Below are 15,875 nucleotides of genomic sequence, written 5' to 3' on the forward strand. Positions count from 1 at the left end.
GACTTGGTTTGCAGGTCCCAAAAGAAGCCACCCTGACTACAACAGGTGACAATATGTCTGAATTATTAACAATGAGAGACTTTGAGAAACATCAAATGGATTGACTGCTTTGGTTAAGTCCAATTAGGACTTATTGAAGTTAGAGAATGGCAGACTATTGTAACTAGGCTTGTAATATGCACTCCCTTTACCACCTTGGCACATGTTGTATGAATATATAAGTACATCATGTAGCATCTTGTGAACAGAAATGTAACTGTTTCTAAACTGCGAATCGGCATTATTTTGTGATAACTTGCTAATACATTTCTTTTAAAGTAAATCCTTTAAAAGTTTTTACTCCTCCATTAAGCATGTTTTTATTTATTTCAGTATCGAATTGCAGACAATATTGTTGCACAATCAAGGAACATTGTCTATTTATATCATATTACAAGATGCAGAATTTATAAATATGCGACTTAGGTCATCCTATCATCAATCATTGGTAGTTTACAGGGACTATCCTTATTGTTGTTAATGAATTTATGTTATCGTGTACTGATCACTGAAAACTAAGCACGATAATGTCATCTTTACCATGTCAAGAATGATGTATTCCTGCTAGTATAAAGTAGTTTTTTTCCTTTCCCTGGCAAACAAGTATCCCATGTGTTAGACCTTCACCATTCCCCATTGATCATGATTACCTCTTGCAGTGTATTATATGCTTTGAAATAAGTCCCAAATTGTTTTTGCTTGCTTGCATGTTTTGAATAATCTCTCGTCCTATTTAATGTTCAGCTTTCATTACTTTTATTTTTTAATCATTCTGCAAAGCTCTAGGCATTTTGCTGAGCATGTCTGAGTATATTGTTAGATGCCTTATACTAAATAGCCACCTTTTTAGGTCAAGTTTTTTTTCATTGGTCTTTGTGTGTGTCTTTCTAAAAAAAACAGTATAGAACAATGGGGTAACCCAGTTTTGTGCAGAACCTGGGGATTAGTACTTTAAGGGAACAGTGGTTCTGCCACCAGTTTGCTTAAATGAAGAATTTGATATTTCAATCAATTCTATCTCTCTTTTAAGATGAGACCAACAATCAATGGTAACTTGAATCCAAACCCAGAAGAAAAACACGTGTTCTATTTTCACAATATGATTGTATAGTGAATTTAAACACATATATATGTATACACACACAGATAGACTATATATAATAACAATAGAATTAATGACGTGAATTGAATTAATGATGTGAAGTGAACACAAAAAATTACATATATATTTACATATCACAACACATTGAATACATGACATAAATACATAGCTTCCCGGTTTTTCACTGTGAAGGATAGAAAGCCCAAGAAGTATCCAAAGGCAATTAATTAGCCTTGAATACCACCGTAAAGTTTGTTTTTAGAGGCGGAAGGCCCCAACAGGCAATCTCTTGAAACATGAGGGAATGCATCCATGGAACCTCGTGTGCTATATGCTAGAGGAAAGCTTTGCCAAAGATTAAATCCTATCGAGTCACCTGAAGGCATACGTCAGAATCAGGTCATCCGTCCTCACATAAGTACAAGCTGCCGTGCTGAATATATTTTAGGGTGGAACCTATTTTAAGGCCACACACAGATCTATTATCTAGTCCTGAAGAAGACCCCATACAGACGAGCACAGTATCGCCATTAAACCCAGGGTTCGAAACGTCGACGCCTTAATGTCAAGTGTATATGATCACCCAGAATAATTGATAAATAATAGGAGAAAACACTTACTTGGTTGATAATTTCTTTACAAGAACTGCACACTGTGTTTATTTGTTTTTGTAATATATGTTCGTGTGTCATGTATACAATGTGTTGTGATATGTAAATAGATATGTAAGTTTTTGTGTTCACTTCATGTCATTAATTCAATTGTTATTATATATAGTCAATCTGTGTGTGTATATATGGAATATGCTACTTACCAGTATGCATCTGTTCTTGGCATGTAGAGCTGCAGAGTCACACACTGAGGATAAGATCGCCATCTGGTGTTGGGCTCGGATGATTGCAGGTTGTTGTTGTCTTCGGAGAAGCCTTTGGTCACGAGGTTGGTGACTCCTCCCCTGGACAACAGTGCGCATGGGCATCCACTCCATCGGCAGATTGTTTTTCGCCATGTTGGGAAAAGATGGAGTATATAGAAAAGAAAGAAAGGATGTCCATGTGTAATGTCTAAGTAAGACGGATGCTGGAACAGATACAGGTCCCGGGGAGGCGGGCGGGCGTGTGTGACTCTGCAGCTCTACATGCCAAGAACAGATGCATACTGGTAAGTAGCATATTCCGTTCGAGGCATATGAGCTGCAGATCACACACTGAGGATAGATTATACAGCAGTGCTCCCCTTAGCGGTGGTCGCCTGTATCCGTTGCAGCAGTTTGAAATAAAGTTTTTAGGACAGCCTGGCCCACGGAGGCCTGTTGTTTGGCCTGCACGTCAACACAATAGTGTTTAGTGAAGGTATGCGTGGTAGACCATGTGGCTGCCTTGCAAATGTCTTCTAAGGGAATATTGCCTAAGAAGGCCATAGAAGCCCCTATTTTACGCGTGGAGTGCGCCCTAGGGGGAACTGTGAGTGTACGTTTAGCCTTGAGGTAGCATATTTGGATGCATTTAACTATCCACCTGGCTATCCCTGATTTGGAGATTGGGTTGCCTTTGTGTGGTGGCGCGAAAGCAACAAAGAGTTGTTTTGTCTTTCGAAAAGGTTTTGTTCTGTCGATGTAATAAAGCAATGCTCTTTTAACATCTAAGGTATGTAGGGCCCTTTCAGCTACCGAGTCTGGATTTGGGAAAAAGACCGGTAATTCTACTGATTGGTTAAGGTGGAAAGGGGAAATCACTTTTGGAAGAAATTTAGGGTTTGTCCTAAGAACCACTTTGTTACGGTGTAGTTGTAAGAAAGGTTCTTCAAGTGTAAGGGCTTGTATTTCACTTACTCTGCGCAGGGAAGTGATTGCGATAAGGAAGGCTACCTTCCATGTTAGGAATTGCAATTCACATTTGTGCATAGGTTCAAATGGGGGGCCCATGAGTCTTGTTAGGACCACATTGAGATTCCACACTGGGGCAGGTGGCAATCTTGGGGGAAGAATCCTTTTGAGACCTTCCATAAACGCTTTGATGGCTGGTACCTTAAAAAGGGACAGGTGTTGCCTATTTTGCAAGTAGGCTGCCAAGGCTGCTAGGTGTAATCGTATAGAGGAATACGCTAGATTGCATCTTTGCAAGTGTAGTAGATAGCAAATGATGTTTTGGATGGAAGCATCCAATGGATGTATGTCATTATTAGCGCAGTAGATGGCAAATCGTTTCCATTTAGCGGCATAACACGCTCTAGTAGTAGGGCGTCTGGCTTCTTTTATGATATTCATACAGTCTGGAGGGAGATTGAGGTAACCGAACTCTAAGACCTCAGGAGCCAGATCGCTAGGTTCAGTGTTTGAGGATCTGGGTGTCTGATTTCTCCATGGTTCTGGGTTAACAGATCCGGGGAGAGGCGTAGCTTTTGATGTGGAACTAAAGATAGTTCCAGAAGTGTGGTGAACCACGGTTGACGTGCCCAAGTGGGAGCCACTAGTATTAGTGTTAGTGACTGTTGTTTCAGTTTGCGTACCACAAATGGAACTAGTGGGAGAGGCGGAAAGGCGTACGCAAATCTGCCTGACCAGTTCATCCATAGGGCATTGCCCTTCGACTGTGGGTGTGGAAACCTGGCGGCGAAGGTTGGGCATTTTGTGTTTTCGGGAGTGGCGAACAGGTCTATGTCTGGTTGTCCCCACTTCTGGAAGAAGGGGAGTAGAACCTTGGGGTGTAGTTCCCATTCGTGGATCTGTTGTGTGTGGCGACTTAGGAGGTCGGCCACTTGGTTGTGGATCCCTGGGAGATGTTCTGCTAACAGGTAGATGTTTTGGGGAATTGCCCATCTCCAGATTTGCTGTGCCAGTTGGGACAGTTGGAGAGAGTGTGTCCCTCCCTGTTTCTGTATATAATACATTGTCGTCATGTTGTCTGTGCGTATGAGGACAGTTTTGTTCTTTAGGTGAATTTGAAAGGATTTTAGTGCTAGGAACACTGCTAAGAGTTCCAGGTGGTTGATGTGGAGCAGTTTCTGTTGACTGGTCCATCTGCCCTGAGTGGTATGGTGAAGGAGGTGGGCTCCCCACCCCGTGAGAGATGCGTCTGTAGTTAGCACAACTTGTGGAAGAGGCTCTAAGAACGGTCTCCCTTTGGACAGGTTGATGGTGTTCCACCATTTCAGTGATCGAAGTGAGCGACTGTCCACCAACACCAGATCGGTAAGTTGTCCGTGAGCTTGGTTCCACTGTTGTGCTAAGCATTCTTGTAAGGGACGCATTTGAAGTCGTGCGTGTGGGACTATGGAGATGCAGGACGCCATCATGCCTAGGAGCTGCATGAACACTCTTGCTGGAAGAGATGGATGAGTTTGAAATTGAGAGATGAGATTTTGTATACTGGCTATCCTGGCTGTGCTGGGATAGGCAATGGCTTTGGATGTATCTATGGTTGCTCCTAGATACTGATGTAAGTGGGAAGGTTGTAGGTGGGATTTGGGGTAGTTGATAGTGAATCCCAAATCGTGGAGAGTTTGAATCGTGCGATGAGTGTGGAGAACGCATTTTTGGTATGTATTGGCTTTTATGAGCCAATCGTCCAGATAGGGGAAGACATGGATCTGTTGTCTTCTGAGATGCGCTGCCACGACTGCTAGGCACTTGGTGAACACTCTGGGTGCTGTTGTTACTCCGAATGGGAGAACTGTAAATTGATAGTGTTGCCCATCTACCACAAATCGTAGATATTTTCTGTGAGCGGGATGCATAGGGATGTGAAAGTATGCGTCCTTGAGGTCCAATGTGGCGAGGAAGTCTCCCTGTTGTAAAAGTGGGAGGACTTGTTGGAGAGTGGTCATGTGAAAATGATCCGAATGTATATACTGGTTTAGTAGTCTGAGATCCAGTATGGGCCTTAGTGTTTTGTCCTTTTTGGGAATGAGGAAGTATAGAGAATATACCCCTTTTCCCTGATGTTGAAGGGGAACTGGTTCTATCGCATGTTTTTGTAACAGGGATTGAACTTCTTGTTTGAGGAGAGAGAGATGATGCGAGGACATTGGACGTTGTTTGGGCGGTATGTTTGGGGGGGATTGTATGAGTTCGAGGCAGTAGCCAGACTGGATAATTTGTCTTACCCACCTGTCTGTGGTGATGGAAGTCCAGACAGGCAGGAATTGTTGGAGTCGTCCCCCGACCGGAGTGGAATGGTCTGGGGGGAGTGGTGGCAAGTCACTGTTTGGTGGCTGGTGAGGTGCGGGTGTTGTTGTTATTGCCGCGTCCTCGACCTTTGTTATTGTTTCCCCTATAACCTCCCCGGAAGTAACCTCTGTTAGGGGATGTTTGTCCAGAATTTTTAAAGGTGGACGTGGTCTCAGTTGATGTGTTTTTGGAGCCTCCTCTATAAAAGGAGCGACGAAAGGAACCCCGGTTCTGTTGAGACTGCAGTGCTCCCATAGACTTGGCAGTTTCATTATCCTTTTTCATTTTTTCTAATGCAGTATCCACTGCAGGGCCAAATAGCTGCTCTTGGTTGAAAGGTTGAGCAAGAATTGCGGTTTGAACCTCCGGTTTAAAACCGGAAATACGGAGCCAGGCATGTCGTCTGAGTAAGACGCCAGTATTGACCGCTCTAGAAGCAGTGTCTGCTGCATCTAAGGCGCATTTAATGGAGGCATTAGATATTAATTTGCCTTCTTGGATGAGGTCAGAGGCCTGGGACTTAAAAGGTTCAGGCAGATGCTGCATAAGGTCCTCAAGTTGGTCATAATGCGCTCTATCATACCTGGCTAACAGGGCCTGGGTATTGGCAATACGCCAATGGTTAGCCGCCTGCGCGGCGACCCGTTTGCCCGAGGCTTCTAAAAGCTTAGACTCCTTGTCTGGGGGAGGCGTTTCTCCAGTTGTCTGAGAGTTAGCGCGCTTCCTGGCATTTGATACGACTAGGGAGTCTAAAGGGAGCTGGGCCTTAATGTATGCAGGGTCTTGCGGGGCTGGTCGGTACTTTTTTTCGATGCGTGGGTTGAGCACCCTAGCTCGAACAGGGTCCTTAAAGACTTCAGTAGCATGCTTTATAACCCCTTTGATCATGGGCAGTATGTGGACAGTCTTTTGTGACTGCTCAAAGGTATCAAGGAGGAAGTCCTCTTCAATGGCGTCTGTGTGCATTGTAACGCCGTGGAATGTTGCTGCCCTATTTATAAGTTGGCCGTACCCTAGGTGGTCATCAGGAGGGGAGGGCTTGGAAGGGTAGGTAGTGGGGTCAGGCATGTCAGGTATAGGATAAGACCAGTCATCCATGGGTGCTGGGTCTGGGAACGTAAAAGGGTCGTTTGGGTCAGCAGGATCATCAAATAAATCAGGGTCCGCCCCTCCCCCTAAGTCATCATTATCATCCTGTGGAGGAGGTGAATGATAGGGAGATGGTAAAGGTAAAGGTAAAGGAGAAGCAGGAGGAGGAGGGGGGGACGGGTTAGGAGGTAAAACAGGAGAGGAAGGACGAAGTGGTGAAGTAGCACAGTCCTTTTTCCGTATGGGAGCTGGGGGAGGTGTAGTGTCCAGCTTCCGCTTTTTATATGGGATGGCAGTCACATGTCCCGTTTTAGGATTGATGTAGATCCGCTTCTGAGTAGGATCTGGTCGAAAAAGATCATCTGGCTCCGAAGGTGGTGTCTGTGACGTCCGCTTCGGGTCTTTATGAGCTTGTTTCGGCGGGGACGCAGTTTTCGGCTCCGATGATTTTTTCGGGTCCGATGGATTTTTCGGTGCCGACTGATTTTTCGGTGCCGACTGATTTTTCGGTGCCGACTGATTTTTCGGTGCCGACTGAGGTTTCGGTGCCGATTGATGTTTCGGTGCCGAATGAGTTTTCGGTGCCGATGGACTTTTAGGCATCGATGTTGAAGAACGTTTCGGTGCCGGTGGAGACTTCGGTGCCGAGGAACGTTTCTGTGCCGAAGGAGATTTCGGTCTTGGAGCCTGTTTCGGTGCCAACAATGAGTGTTTGGGTGCCGAGGGTGTTAAAGGCACAATTAGGTGAGGTTTGCTCGAGCCCGAGCCACCCACAGGCTTAGATGTCTTCGGAGCCGGGCCCGAGGGCGGGGCTTCTGAAGAGGATTTCCGGTCGCGACTGGGCCCAACTGGCGGAGTCTTGACCACTGCTTTTTTGGATGGGGCAGGGGCAGGGGGGGTGGTACTCACACGCTGCCCTGGAGTGATGAGGTCATCGGAATCGTCGGCTTCGGACACGATCTCGAGATCTTCGGTGTCGTCTTCGGGAACATCTTGAGCAAAGATGTCTTCCGGTTCTGGAGCTGGTTTGGCCATAATATGGCGTCGAGCTCTTCGGTCCCGGAGGGTCTTCTTCGAACGGAAAGCGGAACAAGCTGGACAGGTGGACTCGTTGTGTTCCGGCGACAGGCAGAGGTTGCAAACCTCGTGGTGGTCACTGTGGGGGAACTTCGCTCCACACTGGGGGCATTTTTTGAAGGGTGTCCTGTCCATCAGCCGCTTCCGGAACCGGTCCGAGTTGATGTCGACGTCGATGGAATACAAATCAAAGAGTTAAATCGATTGCTGGAAGTTTTCTGCTGGAGCGGAAAAAAGTTCATCCGAACCCAATGGCGGAAAAAAACAATCTGCCGATGGAGTGGATGCCCATGCGCACTGTTGTCCAGGGGAGGAGTCACCAACCTCGTGACCAAAGGCTTCTCCGAAGACAACAACAACCTGCAATCATCCGAGCCCAACACCAGATGGCGATCTTATCCTCAGTGTGTGATCTGCAGCTCATATGCCTCGAACATATGTGTTTAAATTCACTCTAAAATCATATTGTGAAAATAGAACACGTGTTTTTCTTCTGGGTTTGGATTCACGTTAACATTGATTGTTGGTCTCATCTTAAAAGAGAGATAGAATTGATTGAAATATCCCATGCTTCGTTTAAGCAAACTGGTGGCAGAACCACTGTTCCCTTAAATTTCTAAAAAAGACATCACACAATTGGTCAAAGGCGTCTGCATGTATCTGCCCACGGCCTATTCTTGCGGTTACGAGCAGGGGCCATCTGTTCTACCATCTGTTTTAAAATAGCACGGCGTGCACCACGCGAGGGCGCACCACTCGAGTGCTTGTGTTCCTTTGTTTTCCCTTCGCTCAGGTCCACACAACTTGTACGTGAACAATACCTTTTTTGTATCTCAGTTTTTTATTAAAGTTTTTTCAAAATTAGAGAAGAAATGATGAACAGTCAAATATCTTCATATATTTGATACATTTGTTGTTAATGGGTTACACGTGTAGATTTCCACGATGAGCTGTAGGTCTGCTAGGGTTTTTTGCCTGACTCAATGTTTGCTGCTCTACAAGGAGCTGGGGGTGTAACTCGGAAGCTGTCACAGGGTGGCGAGAGCATTACTCATGCAGTCTCCCACAGACGGGTGCAGTGTGTGCCGAGTTACGGCCCCTCCTCCCTGCAGAAGTGAAGCAAGACCGCAGCCTGCCTGCTCTCGCACCACAGTCTCCTCGGCCTCCTCCCTGACCCACCCTCCCCGCGGTGTCCCTCGCTCTCGCTTCTGCGCAGCCATGCTTCAATCCTGGCTTTGACTTCTCCGTCTCATGTCCTGCCAGCGCTCCACACGTGCGGCGCACTTCATCTAGAAATGCCCCCCAGGACCGCCCCCCACAGCCTGCATAACTCCCGCCTTCACTCTTTCAAGAACAGGCCGAGGAATTCCCCGCTGTTCTACCGCTTTACTACGGTCTTTACTCTGACTCAGTCTGAGCACTTTTTTCCGGCAGTTACTGCACCTATAATCTCCTCAAATGGTTACAGTAATATGTGTTTTGCGTTTATTTACATCCCTGGATAAGTCGAGATCGGGCCATTAACTAACCAAATAAAAAGAACCATTGGCATAGCCAATAGGTCTCGCCTTTGGGACCTTATAAGTGTTTAGCCATGCAACAGTTGATGTTGTTGCACCAAGGATATTGTGCTGGATAACTAAACACTTATAAGGTCCCAAAGACAAGACCTATTGGCTATGCCAATGCTTGTTCTCTTTGGCATCCCATGAACCCTCATATGTGCTTACAGTACAGACAGAGGAAGTTCCAGGTTAAGGGCCTTATTTAGAGTTTGGTGGTCAGGGTACTCCACCACATACTTGGCAGAGAACCCTGTCTGCCAACATCTTGTTTCGCTCACTCTATTATAGTTGAGCAAACTGACACGTGCCCCTGCTGGCTCAGCCAGAAGAAACCTTATACTGACTTCCCCCAAGGACATTGAGCCATTTGGCATAAGTACTTTGGACTGTCCACCCTATTTTGGTGACCTTATGATGTACTTTTCTTTCCTGTTTGGGACTGTCAGAAAAACCCTGGTGGTCCTAAACAGAATTTGTTTTATATAATACCCACACCCTGGGAGACAACTCCTAAGGTGTTAGAGCTATTAGTTGTTAGACTGTCAGAAAAAAAATCATGCTTTGGGAATTTCTTTTTTTTAAACAAAAAAACTTGGCTGAGCAGCCACACGAACTATGGTGGCCACCGTACAGTAACTTCAAAGGAATTGCTGTGGTGGTAGCTTCTCTGAAGGCACAGAGATCTCTGTCATGCAGTACTAAATCTCTAACTGTGGCAGATGGTCATCCACCAGGGTGGCAGAGACCATCATCTCTGCCATCCTCAGGAGACAACGGGTAACATGCCAAACCTTAAATAAACCCTTAGTTGTTTACTGTTCTGAGTTTTCCAAGCCGTTGTTTTCTACCATTATTTCTGTATTGAAAGCATTGTGATCCTTGTTATCCGAGAAGTCTCTTTTTACTTCTTATCCACTACTTTAAGTGATACCATCTGGGATGGTTGACACTTGATCTTTGCCATAATATGTATGTTTGTATGTACAAAGTATTTCTATAGCACAAACCTAGCCAAAGGGCAGCGGAGCTATGTACATGGTCAAAGACAAGCATTAAGTCCACAACTAGAAGAAGAAGCTGAGTTGTGGACGGTTAATGCACTATGATGGAGAGTTCTTGAAATTAGAGCAGGGTTGGGGTGGTCCTGGTGGATACAGGATGCTGTTCCAGATTACTTTTTAAACTGCAGTCTCATGGTGTCCTGGCTGCGGGTGTTCCAAGATACACTGAATTAGGATCTTCAGCTCACTTTAATGGAGCTAGATTGCTATAATTCCTGCACTTCATATTTTTCATCAATATAATGGTCCATTTTCATCTCATAGTGTTCTGTTCAGAGGCTAAAAATGTGTCCTTTTTGGACCTTGAGGAATTTATTAACGTTAAAATCTGATCATTGCGCTTATTCATTTTGTCATGGTAATATCTCAATCCTATCTGCATCTTATACGATCTTGTATTTTTATATTAAACTAGAGGATTTTTTTACCATTTCCTGGAAAGTATTAAAACACTTTTTTAGGGCTTTCAGACTATTCTAAATTAGCCATGATTCTAGCCACTTACGCCTGCTGGTTTCTGTCTTTTTCGAGACTGATATATTTGTTTCCTTTTTGTCCGTGTGTCCAAGGGTTAAAGTATCAAAACACTTTTCAATCCTCTTTTCACTGGATTGTATGATAATGTGGAAACATCTAATTTAAAAAAGAAAGAATGGTGAATATTACAACAAAGTCAACAGGATCTGAGTATAACAATTAAAAAGATAAAGGAGAAAACCTAGTGATACTTAATACCGCTGATTATGTGAAGGAGGTAAAAAGACATTTGGCAGAAAAAGACACATACCAACAGATTATTAATTTATCAGTTCCAACATGAGCTATTTGCATTGTTAAGAAAATATTGTCATGAAATATTAATTGATAAAGAGGATTTTTATTTTTTATGGTGTAAAAAACGGAAGTATTGACATTTTATGTCCTTCCTAAAATTCTTAATGAAGCTAAACATTCCACAGGACAATATATAGGGGCTGGTAATTTAAATAAAAATGAAAAAAATTCAAAGTTTGCAACCCGAGGGACTGATCAAAGAAGTAAGGATTTTGTACTGCTATATTGCCTGATGGGCATTTGTTTAAGCTGGCATTGTGTACTAGATGCTTAACATACAAGTGTTTCCTGAAACCCGACCATAAGATGGTGCTGTTAAGCTGACTTCATACTAGGAGAAAACACTAGTATTTCAAGACAAACCATTTTTAGGTCGAGCCTGAGTCAGCGCGCATGCTCTGCTCTGCGAGATTTGCTGTAGTAGAGTATGGAAGAGAAGCCTCGCCCACTCTCTACCCATATTTTTCATGTAAATGCTGGTTTCTGATTCAGTAATTGGCTTGTTAGTTCCTCCTTAGTACGGTCGTCTTCATTTGTAACCTCCCATTGCTACTGGCCCCTTTACTTCAGTTGTTACATGGTATGTCTTTTTAAGTCTGTAAGCACTACTTTCTTTAATGAGTTTTTACTACTGCAGGCACGAAATCCTTTCCTGCAACATTCAGCGCGCTTTCATTTTACTAGCAGCCCGTCACTTGTTTAATATATGCAGCTTAATTTAATATACACGGGCGCCGCACATGTTGTTGTTGCATGGCGCCCATTTTCAATATATGCATGGGCGCCGCACATAATCACGTCGCCCGCTTAGGTTCAACAACCTGCGCTTTCGGTATCATGGCGAGTGCGCGGCTTTATATACAGCTTGCCGTATTTTTCTCTTGCATTCTGTTTTCCTCTGATATCTGCCTGCAATGTTTTAGTCTTTTTTTATACGGCGCCCACTTTACATTAACATGGGCGCACACAATTAACAATGGCGCCTGCATTTTGCTGCCGTCATTCCCATCCTGCACCCGGCGCAGCGCTTAATGTTTCAGCAGGGTGCCTGCTTTGACTTTAACAACATGGCCACACATAATCAACAATGGCCGTAGCTCACAGTCTCTCATCCCAATCCCGCCCCCTAGGTCCGCACTTCATATTTCATCACGGCGGCTGCTTTTACTTGAGAAACTCCATCAACTTCACTCATTGAGCTGCGCACGTAAGAGTAGAGTTAAATGTAATTTGAGTGTGCTTGTATTAAATTATACATTCACTGAAAGGAGGTTGTGGGTGCGTAAAACAATGAGCATCATTATGCATAGATTGGCATTCCATAACATTGTTCTTATTATTGATAGACACAACCACACATATTTGCCTTCCCTTCACTGCTTCCCCTCTGGGACTTTCGATGTTACAATAGTTACCATACTCACAAGCTAATGATTTAAAAGCAGTCATTCATTTTGTTTTTGCAACAGAACTAATCAATACAAAAGAGAAAGAGAACAAAAGAAAATGATGCATTACCATGGTCTATTGCCATGACTATTTAAGCTATGACTTGTGACCACAATGTGATCTTCGACTGGAATTATTTTGAAATGCTCCACATTTGATCTGATCTGACTAAATAAAGATGTTGATGAAAGAACAGGCACCGTCCAGCATGAAAGAGTGACTCATATTTGAAAAAAATGTTAACTAGCTTGAAACACCTGCGTAGAGAATTAGTACTGAAATATGTTTGCAGATAAAACATTTTCTGATAAATTCTTTATATTTATAAACCCTGACAACATCTAAATGTATCACTTGGGTACACAATTAGAATGTAAGCAGCCAGTATGGAAATCCTGAGTTACAGATAAAGGGGTACCATATATTTTTATAGGTAAATTCCATGATGGCAACAGATTTTGTGATGGCTTACGTTTGGGGAAAACATGATTTATCTGCGTTGAAAATGAATTTTCCAAGTGGAGCTCAAAATCGGGGAAAATGTTCAAATGCTTTTATTTCATGCAAATAAACTTGAGGGATATCCATCAGCGACAATTCTGAGGGATAGCGTTGAGGAAAACAGACGTGCTAGGAAATACATGCATATTGGCATGATTGACGTGAATTCCAAAAAATGAATACCATGAAGAGAATAACCTATACTCTTATATACATTTTTCAATTGATCCCTTGTGTTTTAATGATATTTATAGTGCATCTTTTCGCTCAAATGAAATGCTATTGTGTTAACTGTTCCTGTGTTTTCCATCGCGTTTTTAGTACTGCACGTTTTTCAAATAGGTTTGATCCAGACTTAGGATTGCAAAAGCGATTTACTCCAATTTTAATTTTAGTTACTTCTGAGAAACAGCACAAACATTTTATATAAACCCAGCATAATAGCTAACATCATGTTGAATCATTAGGTGCATTTTCTTTTTTATTGTCCCCATGTTATATACATCTTTGCTCTACTTTCTCAATTTTTACCTACTTAGCCTCATTTTCATGTTTGGCACTTTTAAGCGAAAATTCATAAATGACTAGCTCAGTGTTTGACAGTTTACATTTCATGTTTATTTTTCAATGTCTTTTTTAGGTGGAACCTGGGCAGATCATGCGCTGTTCTGTGAGGCATGCTGTATTTGAGTATGTACTTGAAGCCTCGCCCACTCTCCGCCCATATTTGTCATTGGCTTGTGTCATTGTCCTTCGTAATTGCTGGCTTCTGATTCGTTATTAGGCTTGTTAGTCCCTCCTTAGTACCACCTTGCCACATAATTCCACTGCACAAATCAAGGCCACAAAATTACACCACACACCATTCACAACTAACAAATCCAAGGCACATATTCCAAGGCACATAAATCCACTCCATATACATTCGCTCCAATACAAGACATTCTCATTTACAACGCCATACCTCTAACTCTCACAAATACGACACCAATTTGCATTGCAAATGCTTGTTTAAGGGTTTTTACCTTAATCTAGGTGCTGATTCAGCTACAATTAGCTAACTGACGACATTTTGTTGATTGAATGTTCATTATCCAGCTTCTTGACTTTTGAATGCTGATGTGGAGAAATGTTAATTTGAATGGACACTTTACTATAAATTGACGTCTAAGCTTTTAACTGGAAGAAAATAAAAATGACTTTAACATTTTTAAACAAAGTTTGTAGGCTCTGAAATGCTTCTAGGATATGTGCGGTGAAATATTTGTTGTTGATAAGAAAGTTTATGTTTGATCAACTTTTCAACCCTCCCTTTGTTTATCATCTTTTAGTGACTGTATTTTGCAATGTCTCTCTTTCTACAACGTGCTCCTGATCTGATGAAGACCTGATGAATTGAAATAAGGGCTGATACATTAACACAATCCTCTTAGACCGGCTCTGTGCCTTAATTGGCCCAACTAATATTGGATGTAATGTTCATGGAGTCTTTAAATCTCACATTTAGCCATAGGCATATTTTTTCAGTCAATTTAAGTTTCTTATCAAACTATACATATGAAAAACTGAAAACATTGAGCCCTATGTTGTCTGCTGTATTCCAATATGAATGAATGCACCTCAAGAAAACATTCTAGTAATTACTAGTTGGTCTGTTGCAGAAGTTGTGTCCTATTGGTCTACAAAAAATGTTTTTTTATCCTGCATTGCCATGTTCCCGAAAGCCAGTAAGTCCTTCATTGTACACTTTTATCCTCACCGCAACAGAAGAAGCTTTATCATCATTGCAGGGCTACCCCAATTCATCTGACAAGTATGGGGAGATAAATTAAACGACCCCTATGTTCACTATTGGGATACAGGTGATCATGCAATAATGTTTGTAGAACTTCTTGTGGTAGAGCAAATTGTCAATCTAGGTACCAGTGATATTCAGGTCTGGACATAGTAGTCAGATACACTAGAATGATTGATACACTCTGCTTAGAACTGGACTGTGGAAATAAAATTAGGTGCATTGAGAACAGAACCAACTTACAGTCAACATGCAACCTGCCTTTCTGTACTTAATGCTGTTGCTGAACAGCTGCAGACAGATAGTGTCTCACTGTCTATGATAACTGAACATGCAGGTTGGCTGCTGATCCAAGATGTTGACAGTGATGCAGAAAATACTCTCAGCACAACAAAATTCCACATGTCATTATTTCACCAAGAAATTAAGCGGAACTTCAGATGAACCTTCAGCCCCACACCTCTACTCATCGAAGTCTAATTGTGGCAAGTTTCTAAGTGCCAGCAACGCAGCTTTTCTGATCTGATGCGGAGGGGGGGGGGGGGGGGGGGGCGGGAGATGTTGGATTTAAAATCCAACACCTTCCCTAGCGTCCGCACACACTGGAGTTGGAATAGTAAATTATACTATTCCAACATCCAGCACCCCCCCCTCCGCAAGTCGTTGTTCTGACTTGCGGAGTAATGGTATGCGGAATCACAACGCAGTCGTTGTAACGACCGCGTTGTGATTCCAAGCGGGGAGAAAGACGGCGGAATAACGTCGTACATTCGTTCTCTACACCATACCTCAACTAATCTCGGTCTATTGGGATCTTCAATATGCATTTAGAACATCTTGAGTAAAAGAAAACATCTCTGCACAACTCCGGCCTCAACACCTTCCAGGAAATCACTAATCAGCCCATGCTGGTGAAACTGTGTTAAAAAGCAGTGAACCAACAACTGACACAGCACATGCTACACAACAACCTTCTAAATATCTGCTACTCTGTTTTACAACCTCTCCACAGCAATGAAATGTTGTCCCTAATTGACCTAGACAAAAAATGACCTAACCAAGGGGGTAAAACAGGACTCGTGCTGCTCAGAATTCTAAACTTTCAATCATCTTACTTATCACAACAGCCGAATGGAAGATCGCGAGGACTTTCTGATTCTGGTTAGACGCCAAGAGACTGGATCGTGTCTTAAAA

General features: G+C 43.0%; 1 protein-coding gene across 1 annotated transcript in view; it reads right to left on the minus strand.

Annotated features, from left to right (window-relative positions):
• The window catches only part of KIAA0319 (KIAA0319 ortholog), a 415,358-nt gene that overhangs the window by 174,467 nt on the left and 225,016 nt on the right, over positions 1–15,875 (minus strand). The window lies entirely within an intron of this gene.

This window comes from Triturus cristatus, chromosome 5_2 (genome assembly GCF_964204655.1).
Source record: "Triturus cristatus chromosome 5_2, aTriCri1.1, whole genome shotgun sequence".
Taxonomy (NCBI): Eukaryota; Metazoa; Chordata; class Amphibia; order Caudata; family Salamandridae; genus Triturus; species Triturus cristatus.